This window comes from Macrotis lagotis, chromosome 7 (genome assembly GCF_037893015.1).
Source record: "Macrotis lagotis isolate mMagLag1 chromosome 7, bilby.v1.9.chrom.fasta, whole genome shotgun sequence".
In the NCBI taxonomy this organism is placed as follows: Eukaryota; Metazoa; Chordata; class Mammalia; order Peramelemorphia; family Peramelidae; genus Macrotis; species Macrotis lagotis.
The window spans coordinates 65,941,456-65,962,706 of NC_133664.1; positions in this window are offsets into that span (position 1 = coordinate 65,941,456).

Here is a 21,251-nt window from a genome sequence, read left to right on the forward strand (position 1 = left end):
GTCCAAGATCACAAAGCTAGTGCCTGAGGCCAGATTTGAACTTGTCTTCCTGAGGCCCAGCACTCTACTAATGAACCATCTAGCTGTTTCCAAAAATAGACTTAAAAAGAAAATTAGGCGAAATGGAAATTCTGGATTCAAATTCCATTCCCTTAGTTGATTTGTTCCAGGCAGGTCTTCAGCTATAAAACAGGTTATAACTTTTCATGTTTATCCCAAGGAAGAATTCTACAATTTATACTCAAAAGATATACCAGAATTGAAAACCTAGAACTTCAATGTTCATTATATAAGAAAATAACGATTTGAAATTGTGCATTATTCAACATATTAACAGAAATCAACACATTTTAAGGCACAAGTAACCAAAAACACTAAAAAAATAATAATAGTCATTTAGATCCTGCTTTAAATGTTACAAAGCACTTTACTCACATTATCTTATCTGATATTTAAAACAACCCTGTAAGGTCAGTTCTACAAGTATTCTCCCCATCTTACAAATGAGTAAACTAGGGATCAGAAAGGTTAATGATTTCATGGTATCTACCTATTCAAGGGGCTAGGTAGTATAGTGAATAGAGCAGTCCCAGACTTGAGCCAAAAATTCTGGGTTCAAATTCAATCTCAGTCACTAGCTGGGTGACATTGGACAAATCACTTAACCTCCCTTTGCCAGCATTTCCTCAATGACATGTTATTTATAAAGGAACTTATCACAGTGGCTGGCACTATGTGCTGGCTATATGAATGTTAACACATATGTACTATGTGTTATGTTAATATAACACATATATGTATTTTTAACACATAATAGAGATGGCAGATTTCATTTTGTTGGTCCTGAACTATGATTTCATCTATTCAGTGAATTCCTAATGAAGGGCCTCTTTCAACTAAAGGTATATTCAACAATATACATTCCTATGGAAATTGATATTTTGGTTTTTTTTGTCCCTCATCCAACAATATTCATTCACGAGTATATTGAACAATATACATTTCTATGAAAATTGATGGTTTTGTCCTTCATTCAACCATATTCATTCAAAGGTATATTGAACAATATACGTTCCTATGAAAATTGATGGCTTTTGTCCTTCATTCAACCATATTCATTCAAAGGTATATTGAACAATATACGTTCCTATGAAAAGTGATGGTTTTGCGTGTTTGGTTTTTTTGGTCCTTCATTCCTGAAGAAAACTATGCCATGAGGAAGGTGATGCCCTGACTGGATCCATGCCATGGATCTGAGTGAAGGAGCGCTGCGCCAAGTTACCTGCCTCCCTTTCCTCTCTCTAGCCTTATGGATCCAGTGGCCAGGTAGGAATCGGGGCCCTGGAGAGGGCCCCGATGCGAGGCAACTAGGTGATGAAATGAATGAAGACTGCCTAGCCATTGAAAGATGAATTAAGTTGCCCGAAGTGCTAGTATCAGGGGGCGGGAGGCCGGGAGGCTGTTTGCCAGCCTTCTCTTCCTATGGCCCTAGAGTGTCTCCAGGCGCGGCGACGGGGGTTCGCCCGGGGGTTCTGGTTTTACGGGGGAAGCGGAGTCCCTCGAAGGCAGCTGCGGCCGGCCCGCGGTTGGCCTGCCCCTGAGCCCCGCCACCCACCTGGCCTGATGTCACAGGTGAGCTGCACGCCGAGCCCCGCGCCGCCCCGGTCCGGGGCAGGATGGGCCGGCTCCGGGGCCGCCTCCCCGATGAACTGGGCGGCTCGCTCGGTGACCCGGACCAGGGTGGGCTCCCCGGGCCGGGGGCCCGCGCAGCCGGCGGCCCTGTGTCTCTGGCGCGCCAGCCTCAGCGGGGGCAGGCGGCACTCGAGGCCCTTTGCAGTCCCGGGAGCCGGGGGCCGTGGCGTTGGGGGCCCCCGACGGCGGGGGGCGCAGCCGGGGGGCTGGGGCGCAGGGGGGCCGTCGTCTCCAGGGCGCCCTTGGCGGCGGCTCGCTCGGGCGGCGGCGGCCGGGGGGTCCAGCAGGGGCTGGCCGGGGGAGGCCGCGGAGGAGCCGGGGGCCGGCGGCGGCTGCTTGGCCTGGGCTTGGCCGCGGCCCGCCGAGGCGCCCGGCAGGAAGGAGCGCGACGGGCGGCCGCCCCTCCCCGGGCAGCGGGCGCCCCCCAGGCACGGGGCCTTGGGCTGCGGGGGCTCGGGGTCCCCCGCGCCGCCCCCCTCCCAGCAGCAGAAAGCAGAGGCCCAGGTAGCCGTAGCAGCCCCCGGCGGCGGCGCCCCGCGGCCAGCCCCGCCGCGCCTCCCGCATGCTGGGCACCTGAAAGACAAGCAGAGAGGACGGCCGATCAGTGGAGAGCCCCTCCAGCTGCTGGCCTCGCCACGAGCCAGGGCCAAGCTTCTCCCCAAAGCCTTCAGGCGCGCCTCCTCACTCCAGGGCTAAGGAGCTGGAGAGGCTGGGCGCAAGGCACCGGGCGGAGGAAAACTCGGGGCCCCTGGCACCCTCTGGAGATGCACCTCCTGCCCAGCTCCACTCCCCAGGTCGGGGTGGCTTTTCCGCCAACCGTGTCCCTGTTGCCCCCGGGCTCCCCCCAGACCCAGGAACCTCTGGGGGCGCGTGCTGACTGCATCCAGGCCTCCATCCAGGCTTTGGGCATTTGTTAAACTTGCTCTTTACCTGAGGAAAGGAGCAGAGGGAACGTCTGGGGGAAAGGTCCTCTTAGGAGTTGAGACTCTCAGAGTCCGGGCAGTGAGAAAAGGATGGAAGAGTCAAGTTTCCCCTCGCAGCAGCCCCGGTGACTGATCTGCTGGGAAAGGCTGGTAACATGTGTAACATTCCTAAGGACTTCTTTAGCATCAGATTTCCTAAGCACCTCCCTTTAACCCTATAAAGCCCAAGCCTACAAGGAGGGTTTGGAAGGCACCAGAAAGAAACTCACTCAATCCCATGAGGAATTGCGAACCAACCACCTTCTTAAAACAAACTTGCTGCTCAGCAGATTCCCAAAACAAACCCTGAAACAGTTCCAAATGAGACTTCAATTTTCCTTTAGAGGTCTGCTCAGGTTGAAAGACAAGTAGCAGACCTAAAGAGAAAGGCTCCTCCCGTTTTCTTATATATTATAGGAGTCATATCTCCACGTATGAATTCTGTTGCTTTCTAGATCATAAAACTCGCTCCTTTGCAAAATAAATAGTTTGGACTATATCCCTGAATGAATGGATACAATCAAAGATTTATTAGAAGACCTACGTCAAGCGTATTTTCAAAAACTTCAGAGAATTGGTTTTATATATATATCATCAAAACATCTCATGTTCCATGAAAATGAGATTTATAGGCAGAAAGGGGAAATATTTTCAATATAATGCCATAAACACTCAAGTAATTAGTTTTCTTAGCCTTCTTAAGGAAAGATTCTAACTTAATGAGCATATCAATCTTTTCTGTAGCTTTCACAGAAAAAAAAATCAATAAAGTCTATTAAACAATTGTATTGTCCAGAATCACTGTGTTAATTGGCATCATTCTTCGAAACTTCGGAACATCAGGAAGAAATGGGAATATGAGATTTTTTCTAGGTTTTTCTCTTATTAGCATGCATCATTATTAATGGATTCCAAAATTGTAAGTGTGACAATTTCCACCTCACTCCATGAAGGCCCTACAAAAGTATCTAAACACAAATCAAAGACTAATAGAATATCTCAAAACACAATCTGTTATTAAAGAAATTGACTACTTCTTGAGTCAGATTATGTCTCAACATGTAACATCTACCTGTAGCAGGCGTGCAGCTCACCTGACGGGAGACAGCCCCAATATCTATAAATTATATTCCCCAAGAAGTTTTACTATGACAGAGAGGAGACAATGAAGAATTTATTTTTAAATGGTAATTAATATTTTCCTTGAATAGTCATATACAAATATAAACATGATTCATGATTCTATGACACTGAAAATTCAATAAGCTTCTTGGATTCCATGGTACAATAGAAAAACGATAGATTTGAATGGAATGACCTAGGTTCAAATTCTAACTCAATCATTTACTAGCAAATCTCTCAATCTCTCTGGGCCTCAGTTTACTCAGATATAAAGTACCAGTTAGACTAGATATACTCTACAGTTTACAACACTTCTTAACACAAATTCACCTTGCTACAGTGTCATCTAACTTTAAATGTTTTTTTTACCACATATTTGACCTTTTCATAAATCCTGATGGTTCATCAGAATTCTTTGAGAAAGCCTTAAAAAAGTAAATACACTCTTCTCCTTCACCAAAATCACTGACCAATAAAACCTGGATACATAAAAGAGCACTTGGCAAAGGTAGAATAACATATAGGGCATGGTGGGGGCAACAGAGCTATAATTTATAGCAGTGACCTCTGAAAGAATAAACATGCTTTACAAAGTCTATCATTTACTTTCTAACTTCCACAGAGTAATTTAAAGAACAGGGAAGTTTAACTTCACTGATTTATCTTAAGCTGAAAATTAAGCATGTTCAGTTTCCCCATGAGTTTCAGCTCACCCAGATCCCCCATTCAAGTACTGTCATCTTGTAAGAATGGATTTAGAGCACAGAGACTATAGAAATCCATCAGTCCAATCCTCCCATTGGGACTTTATCCATATGGGTAAAGGAATTTACCCCAGAGTTATTAAGCGGCAGACCTAGGATTCAAATTCAGATCCTACAATTCTCTTTCCAGGATTCTTTCAGCACCATACTACTTCCAAAAATCTAATGAAGGAATCACTTGGGTGGTACTTCCATGCAAAGTTTCAGTGGTTTTTCAAGAGTTCTCTGCCACCAAAGATGAAGTCTTCAGTAAAGAAATCAAAATCAACAACAGCAACCAGACTTAAATAGAACCCTATTAGTCCATTCTTTTTTTAAGGAAAAATTTCTATTTGATTCAACCAAATTTTTGATTAAGTAAAGCATGTAGAATTAGGTCACCAGGAAATAGTATCATAATGTACCACTTTAGCAGTCCTAGATCATCCATTGTAACAAGGAGAGGAAAAATATAATTAAAGTATACAGAAAATAATTTTTTAAGATATTTATCCTCTAGCTTCAACCTCTTAAGACTGGACTGCTAGCAAATATTAAAATTGTTGATTTGAATTTTTACTATCAGGAAATTTATATTTTATTTTTCAAAACCTAGATTTTCAGAAATGCACTCTTTTTTCTACTTTTAATTTTTTCTCTGATTATTAAGTTTCCACAATATTCATTCAATTCTCTAACAACTAGAATGGAGGGCAAGCAAAACTATTAGCTAAAAAGTTCAAACAGAAGAGCATTCAGTAACAGACACAATGGAACAGTAGAACCAGGTGCAGAAAGTAAGCTTTAGAGTGGAAGCAAGGACAAAACAAAATCTGAGGTGGGATTGAAGAAGCAAAATTAAAAAGAAGGGAGCTTGAAGTACAACCACTTATTACATTTGATAGAGAAATCTTGACATTTTAGAACTCCATATTCTGCAGTCGTATGGGTATAAAGATATTGTTCTGTTACCACCTCTGTCCACTAGCTTCCCACCTCTGTCCATGAGCTTTCTCTCAATTTGTCTCAGCTGGACAACTCCTCCCCTAACCCTAACCCCACTTTGCTCTTTATAGTCATCTATCTTTGAACATCTGTCTGTCACAGATGAGGAACTGAGACCCACTAAGGTCTAGAAACTTAGCCAAAAACCACATAACTGATAACTGGATGATTGAATGCTATATAAGTCTTCTGATACACCAAGATTTGGGTTTTGGTTTTTTTACAGTAAGTCACACTGCCTCTAAGTTTAAATAAATCCTTAAGTTCACTTTACAAAGTGTGGACAATATATTTCATCAGTTAGTTGATTAACTTGCATCAATAAGTTTCACTTCAACACTTTGACTACATTTGCCCTCATCCTTAATCACATTAGAGGACACTGCATAGAGGACATTTGCTTACCAATGAAATCACTAAGCCTTAATGTATTGAAAGCACAAATAATAATAGTAGTGATGATGGTAATAATATCACATTTAGAGAGCACCTTAAGATTTGTCAAGTACTTAATAAATTTCCTCATTTCTGAGGCAAGTGATATTATCTTTTGTAAATGAGGAAACTGAGGCAAAGACCAGCTAAGGGACATGCCCAGAGTCACACAGATACCTTGTGAGATTCAAACTTAGATCTTCCCATCTGCATATCTAGCACTCAACTCATTATACCAGACTGCCTTTCTACTCCCCTTTCATGCTTGTCTCCTATAACCTTCCTGGCTATATCTCATATAAAAGGGGATTCTTATACTTTATAATGCCTTTGTTTACCAATCAAAGTGGCCAGAGGTAGAAAGCTAGCCTGTCTATATCTCATATAAAAGGGGATTCTTATTATATTATATGCCTTATGTTTACCAATCAAAGTAGCCAAAAATAGAGAACTAGTCAGAATGTAAAGGAGAGAAAGTAAATATTATTATCTATAAATTGGATAACAGCTCTCAGGTGAAGGAAAAATTAATAAGCTACTTAACAAAAATTGAATACACAGGCTCTACTAAGAATTTAATTTAACTGAAAATATTCCTATCTGCATGCAGAAGGAAACCAAACACATTTTCCTTCAAACATAAAAAAATAACTAATTAGCTGATTCAGTCTCAGTCTTTACTTTTTATAAGTACAAAATAAAAAAAGTACAAAATACAAATTGATACTTAAGCTCTTAGCTATTTTAGATCTATTTTGCTTAAGACTTTGATCAAAGTAGGCAAGTTTATTTTAAAATTAACTATGGTTCCCATTTAGAAAGGATATAAGAGAATACCTTAAAAGAAGATGAGCTGTGCGCCATTATTGGAAATGTTACCAAGCAATGTACAATTGGAATTTTTTGCTGACAAAGGCAGAAGGAAGGTAAAGAAAGCTACAGAAAGAAATTCACTTTATCAGTCACACACAAAAATTTCTCACTTTTAAATTAAAATTTATGATAAAAGATAATTTATAAATCAGTGCTTTATAGGTGAGTTTTTACATTATTCATATCCAGAGACTTGCCTTTTTATTTTGAAAAGAAAATCAATTTAATTATGCCCATTGAATATTTTGATGATTTAGAGATTTCAGTTTAGATAAAAAATAATGCATATGAGGAAGCTAGAACAAAATACTTCAGTGGGAGAAAACTACTGTGTCCTTTAAAATCACCTTTTTACCTACACTAGAAATAACATATGAGGGACAAGTTTAGTAATCAAAGGTGAACTGAACAATTGACAAATTTAAATCAAAGCATATCTTTTACTAAACAAAATCCTTAACTGCAAAACCAAATACAATAAAACTATGTTTTGAGAGTCTATAGTTCAATCATAAACAATAAACAAAATTAAGTACAAAGCCCAAAATATAAGCCACATAACAAAATAGGAAGGAGGAAGTTTCAAAGGGGGAGAGCTGGTAGGAAAAGAAAGCAAAAATAGAGATGTACAAAAGCAAATTAACTTGACCGTGAGCTATCAGGAGATTCCAAACAAATTGAACAACAATGTATGGTTCTACTAAAAATATTAAAGCGTACTTAAAGAGCATTGAACCATTTGCTTGAAAGTAAGATTCATGTCTTCTATCTATAGACTCCCATTGAAGACTCACCAGAATAATGAAACTTTCTTTTGTTTCTCAAAATAACTTAAATCAATATCCCCAAGTCTAGTCTTTAATGAAATAGTCAATGCTTAGATAGTTAATAGGATTTATATTTCCCAGATTTTCAGTTTTTCTGCATTGATCTAACAGAGACTCAATGCTAAAGATAATCTTAAATTAATTCATCCATCTTCTCCTATCTACAACAGCTACCATCTCCAACTTTTCTGCTTCTATCATTGGCATCACTATACCCACTCCAACCTCCTTCAATACTAGAGACTTGAAATGTTGAATTCATCTCTGAACACTTTCTTTCCTTTCCACCCCACTTTGGATCACTTGCCAAGTCTCAAAAGTAATCTTTTCCCCTCTACTTTTATAGCCCCAACTTGGTGAGACAGAGTGAGATGGTAGGAAGGGCACTAAATTTTGAATTAGAAAGCCTGTCTACTATTCCAGATTCTATCATTTATTAGGTAACAATAAACTGTAAAAGACTTTCTTCTCAACCACTCTCTGATGTTATATATGTTTGGATATATTTGAACTTAATATGGCATACCAGTCAGCTGGCTGTCTAATGGGTTAGTCTTGCAGCATGCACAATAGGTCTCTCTAATTATCTTTGGAGCTGGAAGGATGATGACAGAGCCTAAATTGAGTTTCTTTCAAAAGGGACAGATCTAGTTGGCTCTGCTAAATAACTTGATTACTGAAGGGGCTTCTCATGATTCTCCAAACCTTTCAAAACTCACAAGATCAGAATTGTTCATTTACCCAAGACCAGGAAAGAATATGTGTGGAGAGAAAAAGGAAGCAGAGTCTAATAAACCTCTCAGTGACTCATGGATGTCATCAGACAGGACCTGGCTCTCAAAGAGTGGAAGACTTGCTAGGTGGAGCAGAAAGTTCCCATATCCCGACTCTGGCTATAGTTTGCTGCCTACCTTCTCTCAAAGGTCGGAATGGTAGCTTTTTTCTTGAAGATACAACACTGAAGTCTCCAACATGAGTCCTGAAGAAGTAAAGAAAGAAGATGAGGAGATTGGGGAGCAAAACAGATGGTGAGACATCTCTAGACCTGGTAATAAGTCTGTAAGTCCATCTGCTGGGAAATCCTTCTTTGGTGCCAACTTGAGCTTTCAGTGTTCAGAGATTTCTCACAGCAAAAATCACCCTGCCAGGAGGAAAGAAAAAAAAGGTTGAGAAGAACTGCAAGGAGGGTCAACCACTTTCATAAATAATAATAAATACTCTTTCCATTTATATATAATATTTAATCTATTTCTGTCACATAAGAGGAAGAAATTAAGACTCGGGATGATGACTTGATTTGTACAGTATTATATAGCTTGACAAAGCACTGTGTAGACTCAGAACATGTGGGTTCTGGTCCTGATTCTTTCACTCAATGATTCTTTTCCCCAAGTTAATGTCCTCATCATGGATTTATCAGAGACTGTCTCATCTTGTTGTTATTTATATGTTTTTACTGACTTGTGAGGAGGGGAGTCTTACCCACCGTAGCATAGGATAGGGGCTGACTTTATGCTTTTTGGGGTATAAAAAATTCCCTGGTGAAGAAAGTTCCTCCACTTAGAGAGGATGGTACCATCTCCAACTTAGAAAATTGCCTAGAGCACTGAATGGTTAATTAATTTGCCCACGGTCAAAAGGCTAGTATGAGTTAGAAGAAGCAGGACACAAGAGATGTTTAACTGATGCTTCTTTCTCAATGTGACTAATATGGAAATAAGTTCAACATTATTGCGTATTTATAACCTATATCAGATCACTTGCTGTCATGGGGGGGGATGGAAGAGAGGGAGGTAGAAAAATGTAGAACTCAAACTCTTTCAGAAAATGAATGTTGAAAATTATCCTTACATGTAATTGGTAAAAATAAATTTCAAATAAAGAGATGCTTAACAAATATGAATGAAAATGGGATGAATAATCCAACATTGAGCAGGGAGATTATTATTTCTTTCAGTGTTGTGAGCATCTGAAATAATCTCATCCTACTATTTCCAAGAGAAAAAATGGAAGTTGGCAGAAAAGCAACTCATCCTTAACTGCCCGTTATGAAGGTGTAAAATGGAAATAGCAATTTATGCAAATAATTTCAAAGAGGAGCTAATTTGGGGTGTGGCTCTCTTCAGAGAGGCAGCAGGCATACACCATGGAGAAATGACTCCCAAATCTAGACCTCTCCGAATTCAGTCTTGCCTCTGATACATCCCAGCTCTGTGACCCTGGGCAAATTAACATTTCTGCTTTGGGAAGGGTCTAAACCAATGGATCCCTATCTCTAAATAAATGCTAAGAGGTTTTATTTCTATAAAGCTAGAGGAATATCTGACCCTAGCAACCTCTCTGGCTGAAGATCTGTAGAACCCAGTGTCTCAGAATGAAAGAATAGGGAATGAAGGGAGGCAGGAGACACAACAGAGAAGGCGGAATTACTGGATTTAAAGCTGGCTAAGTGAGAAAAGGGAAATGAGCATGTGCTGACCTACCATATTAGATACCAACTTAAATATGAAAAAATTTCTAGGGTCCAAGAGCTCTCTGATTCTGAAGCAGAATGCATATTATTAGAGTGTATAGACCTATACATTATTTTGTTTTCAAAGGATGTCTACATTCTGCAGTATATTATTGTATATTTATTAATACACATGTAAAGAGGAAGAAAACTTATTTTTCTTAATAGTATTTTGATATAATTATTCATCAAGAATGTATCATGGGGATGGCTAGGTAGCGCAGTGGATAGAGCACCGGCCTTGGAGTCAGGAGGACCTGGGTTCAAATCCAACCTCATACATTTAATAATTACCTAGCCGTGTGGCCTTGGTGGCCTTTCCACTTAACCCCATTGCCTTGAAAAATATAAAAAAAAAAGAATGTATCATGAACAAAAGAGAACTTAAGATCGGATATCATAAGCAGAAAATGATAGAAGATAAAGAAAACTTGAAATAAATCCTCAGGCAATTCTAAGCACGTCGCCATAAATATTTTTTATAAAACTGCTCATGCAATTAAAGATCACAAATTGATTCAATTTTAATTATTCGATGAATAGAAGTATTCTAAAAGCTATATATTGTGGCAGCTTATTCTTTAAATAATTCCTAATGATTATCATTTTTACATTGGGGGGAGTACTGATATACAAAGAGAAGTAAATAATCTTTTTTTGTCTTTAAAAAATCCTAGACATTTAGAATACTTCACAAGTAAAAAAAATACAATTAGCTAACATTTGTATACTTGAAGTTCCTTCATGAACCAGATGGAATTAATTTCTGATAACCTAACATTTTGTTAGGAGCTATAAACATTAATAAAGGAATTATTGCATTCTCTTTTCCCCCACATCTATGTGTCTACTTTTTCTTTCATTCAAAACTGGAAAAACCCAAGCATACAGAGGTTAATTATCACAAAGACAATAAATGATGACTCTAGCTCCCAATATCACATCTATTGGTGATCAATTCTGTGACCTGACCAACTATGAGGATTTAATTAATCATTCATTGTTTCCATGGACTAATAGCTATGCTTAGGATGAAGTAAGGAAACACACCTTAGTTTGCAAAATCACACTCATAGTGAGCACAACTAAATACCCTAAAACTTTTCAGTCAAGGAAAATATCAAAAACTTTCTTTAAGAAGTATCAATGTGGGCGGCTAGGTGGCGTAGTGGATAAAGCACCGGCCTTGGAGTCAGGAGTACCTGGGTTCAAATCCGGTCTCAGACACTTAATAATTACCTAGCTGTGTGGCCTTGGACAAGCCACTTAACCCCATTTGCCTTGCAAAAAAAGCCTTTAAAAAAAGTATCAATGCATCCTTAAACCAACATGTTTAATACAAGGCTAAGGATGGGTTCTCTTTGCTTAAATTCTGAAATATATAGATTGACTGTGTACTAGAAAAAAGACCAATACAGGGAGTTCCAACTGGTCATACTAAGAAGCTCTGTTCTCTTCCAAAGCATTAGGACCACTGCTCTGGCTGTCATATGGACAGTGGATTAATTTTACTCAGAATTACTTTCTGAGTGTTCTTTTGCCAATTCTTAATCTTAGGAATGAGAAAAAAATTAGATTTTCTCACAAAAATCTGACCTCAACTTGAACTCTAGGGTCATATTTTTATGTACTAGAGTTACCTTAGAATAGAGCCACAACTAGTGATTTTGACACCTGAGAAAAGCAGTTCTTTGGTTCCAACAGCATGATTAGACCTTTAAATCAGTTATGTAAATGGTGATAACAAAATAACTTATCAAGATAAATCCAATTTAGCAAGAGGGTTAATTACTGTATTGACATTTTTGCTGTTAATATGTTAAATTTTGTGCCCTCCAAATTTCATAACTTTGGAGAAAAGTCACAGTCAATCCATCCTGTTATACTTCTGCTTTAAAACTACTGAAAAAAGACAAGAAAGTTATTACCTTTCTATCTAGACATTGGAGTGAAATTCAATTCTATTACTCAGGGTTTTCATTACCCTTTCACTGATTTTATGAATTTAGAGATCACCAAAAGAGATAGAAAGAGAACTCCAAAGTCTTACCAATTCATTTTTCATTAACATTTATGATGATTCCATTATGAGTTTAACTTCATATAAATCTATATGAAGATGCTAATAAAATTACCATCAGTAAAAATACTCTAGGTACTATCTATATTAAGTGCCCCAAACCTCCCTTGTGAAGTGACCTTTTTCCTATTTTCATTAATGTGAAATCAGAAATGTATGAACTATAATACTGGTCTATAAAAAAAGGAATCAAGTCTAATTTGTGAAATGTGAAAGAATATGATTATATTCTAAATTCTAAAAAAGTATTTTACCTCTTTTATTATTTAATTTATTCCTTTAATTGAAAACTAGCATTTATTTAAGTCCTCTACTATCCCAGTATAATTGAAAGAGTACTGGATTTAGAACCAAAGAGTCTGAGTTCAAATCCCAGTTCTATCCTCTCTTTGGCCTTGAGTATGCCTCATCTGTACAAAGAAAGAAGTGCATTTGATGATCTCTTTTGTCTTTTCTGGCTATCACTCTATTTCTCTATGACCGTAAAGACCTACTCTACTGCCTTATCATGAGGTGGTAACCCTAGAATCCTATGTGTGGTAGAATACTATACAAGTCCTAAGTACTGCTGAACTAGAAAGGCTTCATTGATAGATCTGGAAATAGAGTGATATCCAAGCTAGCACCATTATGTTTAGAAAAGAAAGGTTTGGGGTGGCTAAGTGGCATAGTGGATAGAGCACCAGCCCTGGACTCAGGACTACCTGAGTTCAAATTGGGACTCAGACACTTAATAATTATCTAGCTGTGAGGCCTTGGGCAAGCCACTTAGCCCTATTTGCCTTGCAAAAACCTAAAAAAAAAAGGTTTTATTCTAATGATTGTCCACTGAGCAATTTTTTTGTGGGGAGAGGGGGAAAGAAATACCAAAGCATATAAAATGTTCTGTGAAGTTGTGGAGAATTCATAATGGTGCAGAAATACTAATACCAGTGATAGCAAAGATCCTTTAAAGGTTTGAAGTAATTTCACACAAGTATAGAAAAATACTAGAAGGAAAGACCATAGGAAGAACAATATTAATTTTCATAATGAAATGGAAATAAATAATAGTTAATATTATCATATGCTAAACCATCAAAAATCATTTTATAAGAAACATGTCTTAAAATAACTTCTCTTATTGTTGTAAATCTGTCAGCTTAAGCTAGAATCCCTCTAATAGGTGAACTTTCTTTTTTTTCTTCCTTTTTTTATTTATTTAAGGCAATGGGGTTAAGTGACTTGCCCAAGGTCACACAGCTAGGCAATTATTAAGTGTCTGAGGGTGACTTTGAACTCAGATCCTCCTGACTCCAGGACCAGTGCTCTATCCACTGCATCAGCTAGCTGCCCATGAACTTTCCTTTAAAAGTATTTTTCTCTTAATTCTCAGGAAGCAAAACAAAAATTAGTTTCTCCTTTGACTATTAATGAAATCCAAGCAAAAATGTAAATGTTTTCACTGAATAAAATTCTAGGTTTCAAAGCTCACACAAGTTCCCTCAGTAAATAATTTGCATTGATCTTATATTCAGCTGAGAAATATTTATAGCTGGCATTTAAATGCGATTCTCTCTCTCTCTCTCTCTCTCTCTCTCTCTCTCTCTCTCTCTCTCTCTCTCTTTCTCTCTCTCTCTCTCTTTCTCTCTCTCTCTCTTCTCTCTCTCTCTCTCTCTCTCTCTCTCTCTCTCTCTCTCTCTCTCTCTCTCTCTCTCTCTCTCTCTCTCTCTCTCTCTCCCTCCACCCCCCCTACTGAAAGCTGCCAAATCTTAATTTGATATTTCTAAAACTTGAGTAGGGTCAATTACAGCAACTTTCCTCTCTAATTTTTTTTCTAATTTCAACTAATCTTAATACTGTAATCTTGGCACACTGGCAAACAAAACTAATCATTGAAATTTAAAAAGTTGTAATGCTGATGGATTTAGACCCAGTTAGATTTATTCTCTTGAGAGATTTTCATCAGATAGTCCAAGTAGCTTGTATATTTTGGCCTCTATGCCAGAAATAATGCTAAATTGGTAAGAACATTATTCTTGGATGAAAAAGACCTTTGAAAAAAGAAAAGAAAGAAAAAGACCTTTGAGTAAAGTTTATGTTTCTATATCTTTTTCATATATGACACTAGTTTCACTTACATCCTGTGATTTTTTTTTGATGGATTCAAATATTGAATTGGAATCTCTTTACTGTGGTTAGCACATCTACTATTATTTCATCACCTTCTTAAAATACACACTCCATACTCTTTATTTGTTTGTCATGGCCTGGGCTTGGTAGACATCTGGGCCTAGAAAGTTCTGGAAAACTTATGGGTTTTGATTTCATTTTTATTCCTTATGCTGATGATATTTTGAATTTTATTTTCAAGTCTGAGTCACATAAAGAAACTATTTAACACTCTTTAAGCTCAAGTCCCCATAACAGTATCTAAAAATTTTGATTCACCAAAAACACAGATATTTCTTATATCTTCTAAACAAATCACATAGTAGAAGCTATAGATTTAAAAAATTATTTTGTTTATGATAATAAATTATGTTTATCACACTCTCATATGCTGTATAAATGGCATTTATTTATTCAATATTTGCAACTATATAAGTAATATATGGCATCATATGAACTATTTTATGTTTATTTGCTACATGATTGTCATTTATTCAAATGACATCACTAAAATTTCAAAAGTTATCATATGATGATTTAAATTTCTTTAAGCTATGAACTCAAAATGAAAGCTAACTACTATTTTCACTTTTTAAAATTGGTTTTATGTTTTTTCTTTCCTATTTTTTCCATTTTGTTCTGATTCTTGTTTCTTAATATGACTAATATGATTGTGTTAAACATTATTGCACATATATAACCTATATCAGTTTACTTACTGTCATGGGAAGGAAAAGGAAAGGAAGGGAGATGGATAACTGTAGAACTCAAAATCTTATGAAAAAATCAATGTAAAAACTACATATATATATATTTGGAAAAAATAAAATGAAATAAAAAATAAATGAAAAAATAAAATGAAAATAAAAATGAAAATTTTTTAAAAGCTATGTAAGATATATTAAAATCATAAATATTGTTTTTTTTATTAACACAATCCATTTGAACTACTTACTCTTGTATTTTCTTTAGCTTAATAATTGAATTTGTGACCCATATCTTATCCTGGAATGCCCAATATAGGTATCTTGTGTCCACAAAGTTTTTAATAAATATATATATATATTTATAATCATAAGGAAAAATGAATTATAGATTCGATCCCTGACCTTAAGAAACTTAGAATTTAATAAATGAAATAAGAAAGGAGACATTAGAGGAAATGTATAAATGAATAATTGCAACATGATAGAGTTATATAAATAAGGATAGGTGGAATGATTCGTTATGGCTAGGTTTAGCCTGAGAGGGTTTTATGGTTTGGGATGGGCAATGAGAAATAGGGAAAAGCACATTAGACTAGGAACCAGTATGGTGGGGTTCTTTCTGGTCATGGCATTAACACACTGTGATATTGGGCCAGTCATCTAGACCTCTATAGTTCTTAGTTTCTTCCTTAGAAAGATGAAGACATTCTATTATAAAATTTCTAAGGTTTCTTCAAATTTCAAAATTCTCAAACCCATGTCCCCACAAAATATGAGAATGCCTCCTTCATATAGTGAATAAAATATAATCTCCTTATTTTGGCATTTAAAAGTCTTCACAATCTGATTCCAATCTATCCAGTCCACTCTATGATAAAGTCAAGGTACACAAAAAATTTCACAGGTTGGGACCTCAGACTCAATCTAACAAGGTGAACTCTAATAGGAATAAATTTTAACCAAAGTGCACATTTTGATTCAAAGCAATATTCACAAGTACAAGATGAGAAAGGAAAAATTGGACAGCACTTTGTCTAAAAAGAAGTCTTACTGTATTGCAAATTCAAGGTGTCTAATAGTGACCAAGAAAGTTAACATTTCCTTGGGCTATATTTAGAGGCATAGCTTCCAAGAATTAAAAGGAAAGCATCCCACTGTATTCTGCCCCATGATATACTTCATGTGCAGTATGCTCATCTATGGGTTCTATAAAAAAGGAACAACATTGTTAAGTTGGAAGAGGACTCAGAAAAGAGCAATCAAGCTGGCAAAAATGTTTCAAGCCCATGTTATATGATCATTGATTGAACAACAGAGAAGAGAGGACTCAGGGAGGAACTGATAACTGTATTTCAAGGACTTTACATAGAAAAGAAATTGGTCTTCTCTTTGGCACAGAAGGAAGAACCAAGAGGGAGTGGAAATTGCAAAGGTGACAAATTCATGCTTGATGTAAAAAAAAATTTTCCAATCAGTAGAGCTGTCCTAACATATTGTCAACTTTTAAGCAGTCCATAGAACTATTTCTAAGCAAAGCAAGGATGTCTTTTGGGGGGGGGGGGAACGGAATGTAGTTTGAACTAAAAGTCAGTTCAGGAGCCTTCTACACAAGTCCATTCCTGATGCCTTCAGTTGTAAGTATTCTTTCCACCAAAGAAAAAAAGATTAATTTGGATATATATTGTATTTACATATTTGTTTGTATATAATTTTCTCCTAATAGCAATATAAATTCCTTAAGGACAGGAACACTTTCATTTACTTTGTATCATTAACACCAAGTATAGTGCCTTGTATACAGTAGGTTTTTAATAAATATTCATGGAATGGAATTAAGTACAAGTAGTAGATTATATGATTGTAGGATCAACACTAGAGTTGGAAAGGACCTCAAGGGTCACCTAGTTCTTCTAGTCTTTATAATTGACTTGTCCATCACATAACTAATGTGGGGGGGGGGCGTCATTTAACTTCAGAACCAATGCTCTTTGTTAACTTATACTGGAGGATCTCAACAAATTCTTCATAAAATATCTCTACTTCTTCCTCTTCAGTAACAGATGATGGTACATATACTGAAGTTCATTTCATAGTGGGCTTTTCATTGTCATCATCTTGAACCCCTAAAAAATATGATCAAGATTTTGCATTTTTTAATTACCTTTGGGCTCTCCATGAAGCCTAATCAATCACTGTGTAGATAGTGCAGTGGGTAGAATATTGAACCTGGAGTCAGGAAAACCTATGCTCAAATATAAACACAGGTACTTACTAACTATGTGGCCCTAAGTAAGTCACATATCCACTATCACCCTCAGCTTCCTCAACTGTAAAATGGTGTTAATAATAGTACCTCCATGCCAAGGTTATTGAGAGGACCAAATGAGTCCTAGTCTAGTGTCATCATACTATTTAATAATGTTTGTTCCATCCTTCACCTATTTTTAGGAGAATGTGAATGCCACCATTTCATTTAGCTGCAACTACTCTTTGTCTTTATTTAATTAAACCTTGAAATATCAGTATCATGGCACAGAGGATAGAACACTGGCCCTGAAATCAGGAGGACCTGAGTTCAAATATGACCTCAAATACTTAATAATTCCCTAGCTGTGTGACCTTGGACAATTCACTTAACCCCATTGCCTTGCCAAAAAAAAAAAGAGCATTGTCCAAGTTATGTTTCTTCTTCCTTTTAGATTCATCTTATAAGTTGCATTTTCTGAGACTAAAAAGTTGCAGTGATATTTAAAAATATGTACGTAAGAGAGTTTATATCATAAACAATTTTATTTTAAATAATACATCTTGACTTTCTAATTCACAATATAGCACTGAGGCCTGCAATTGAAGATGTGGAAACTGGAAGTGATGGGTAGACCCATTGCAGTTTGCACTGACTACTATTTGATTTGAAGACAATCATTCAAAATAAGAGTTTCCTTTTGGTTAAAAAAAAGACAGGTTATGAGAAAATGAAATATTAAAACTAGATGAAATGGCACATTTTTTAGAATAATGTTTGTGTTAAGCCAAGTATATTAAAATTTCATGAAATGAAAACAACATAATGAACTTCTAGCAAACCTTGAATTTAGATAAGAAAACTAAATGCTTAAGCAAAAACAAACCAATTCCAGAATACTAATAATACTGCTGTATAAAAAAAATGTAGATCTGGAAGAGACCTCAGAGTCATCAAATCCAATATTCTTATTTTATAGATGAGAAAAGAGAGGCTGATAGGTCACTTCCATAGTGTCTGAAACAAGATTTGAATTCAGTTCTTCCTGAGACCAAGAAAACAAATCAAGCATTTTCAAATGTTACCTTTAAGCAAATAAACTTTTTTATTTCTTATCTGCTTGTTATTTTTGTTTCATTTAAAAAAAACTATCACACACAACTATTTTATGTCAAAGTAAAATCAATTAGCTTCATTAATAATTTTGGGGTTAAGAAGGGAATTCCACTAATTAAAAGCTGAGGTTAATTTAGTATGTATTTTGAACTTAAATTTGAACTTAAATTTAAAAGGCACTATATGTTTAGAAAAGCTGTTGGGCCAACAGTACAATGAGAGTAAGGAATAACTAATGGACAACCTTAAGTGTCCCCAGGTATACCCAAAAAATACAAAAAATTCAATAGAAGATCTCCAGCATGTTGGGTCAATGATCTCTGAAGGTTCTCTGCTTAGAATAGGCTACTCCTTTTCAAGTCATAAACAAATAAATATGGGAAAGGCTTGTGTCTACTTTCTGTTTTAATAGCAATCAATCATTCCAGTTGCCTTGAATTGTTACTTGAACTTTATTTCTTTTCATCAAATGTCTTTAAGATGTTCCTATAATTTTTATCAATGCACAATAATTGATAGAAAATTATATGCCATTAATCTACTGAAGTATAGCTATTTATTTAATGAGTCGAAGCATCCTTTTTAGATTCATCAGATGGATGGTTTCTAGCAACCCACCTCAGACTGGTCAGACAGTTGACATGCTAAGGATGGTGAACACTAGGATGCTATGCATAAATACTACTATAGGGAGATCTCCAGACTCTCATTACTGAATTTTTTCCCAATCTGGATCTCACGGATATTCAAAGACACTTATTTGTTATGAGGTGGCTAAGTGCTACAATGGAATTGGGAAAACCTGACTTCAAATTCAGCTTTAGACATTTACTAGTTGCATGACCCTAAGCAAGAAATTTCTGGCTCATGTGTAAAATGAGGTGGATGATGGCGTCTAACTAGCTGTTGTGAAGATAAAATGAGATAATATTTATAAAGTATTTGGCAAAAATTTAAAGTATTATATAAGTGCTAGTTATTATTATTGTTCTTATTGGGGAAAAGACACTGTCCTAGGGAAGTGACCTCGTCAACAGTTCTCAAAACTTCTCCATTTGTTGTAATCGATGGTTCCATATATGGATAGCATGCTGCTGACCGATGGAGCACCTGTGTGTTAATTGTTAGACCAAAATGAGCACTAGACGCAGAGAATCAGTCCACGCTTTGCTGTCTCAGCTTCAGAGGCTGCATTGAGGACACAATCATCTGCAAACAGATCATGCACCAACAATCCCTCCATTTTGGTCTTGGTTAATAGCCTTTTCACATTGAAGAATATGCCACCAGTGAGGTAGTTGACCTTGAGGCCATGTTTATCCCCAGTGAAGGTGTCTGATGACACGAATGTAAACATCATGCTACAGAGGAACATTCAACCTTGTTTTACCCCATTGGAGACTGGGAAATCTGGAGAGAATTGTTCACTATCCAGAAGTTGAAGTACAATAATTATGAACCTCTCAGGCAACCAAATTTTGACATAATTTTCCATAAACTCTCAAGACTGATTGTACCAAAGGCCTTGGTCAGATCTACTGATGTTGTATATAGAACTGTTCTGTTCCTGGCATTTTTCCTGGAGTTGTCAGGCAGCAAACACCATATTGACTGTTCCTCCACCCTTTCTAAAGCCACACTGGCTCTCAAGAAAGTGACCAATTTCCAGGTAAAGGATCAACCTATAGAAGACTCTAGCAAGAATCTTACCAGCAATGATGAAAAGAGAAATACCCCTGTGATTGTCACAGGACAATCTATTCCCTTTACCTTTATAGAGATGGACAATGGAGGCAGCCTTCAATTCTTGAGGATAACTTCTTCATACCATTTCACCTGGAAAATTTCAGTCAGTTTTTGGATGAGCAATTGTAGATCTCAGCTGGAATAGAATCAGCACCAGGTGCTTTGTCATTTGAAAGGAGTCTAATGATATTCAAAACCTCTTCTTCAGTTGGAACTTCAACTAGGGACTGATTGACTTCAATTTAAGGTAAATGGTCAATGGCTTCTGCATTGATTGACAATGGTCTGTTAAGAACAATACAGAAGTGTCCAGTCCATCTCTCTAGGATCATGTTTATATCATTAATCAATGGGGATCCATCATCACTGACTAGTTGAGATGTACCATATGTCTTTGGCCCATAAATAGCCTTCAGGGCATCATAAAAGCATTTTGGTTTGTTACTGTATGCATAAAATTGAATTTCACCTGCCTTATTACCAAGCCAAGAGTCCTGAATCTCTCTAAGTTTCACTCAAACTTTACTTTTGATGGAATGAAATGCTGTCTTCTTGGAAATGAATGAACCCTGCTAGCAAACCCTTTGAGTTATCATTTTTCATTTAGAAGCTTCTGTATTTCCCCATCAAACCAGTCTTGGTATTTGTGAATGTTCTGGTCCAGATGAGCAGATGCAGTGCTGTACACCAGATCTCTGAAAGCTGCCCATTCCTTTTTTTGATCTACCATTGCCAACTGTATGTTAGCTCAGTTTTCCCTCCAAGTTAGCAATAAATTGTTCCTGCACAGAAAAACACTCTAATCTTTTGACATTAATTATTCTAGTTTTCATTTTGCCTTGGGGCTATTGCTTTGATTGAATATGAATATTTTGCTTAGAGAGAATGAGTCCAGCATTCTGCACCACACATTGCCTTGGTCACTCTCATATCCTGTCTCTCCCTTCTCCTTATGGTCACATGGTCTATTAGATGTCAGTGTTTGCTACAAGGGTGCATCCAGGAAGTTTTATTGCATTTAGGTAAATAGGGTGC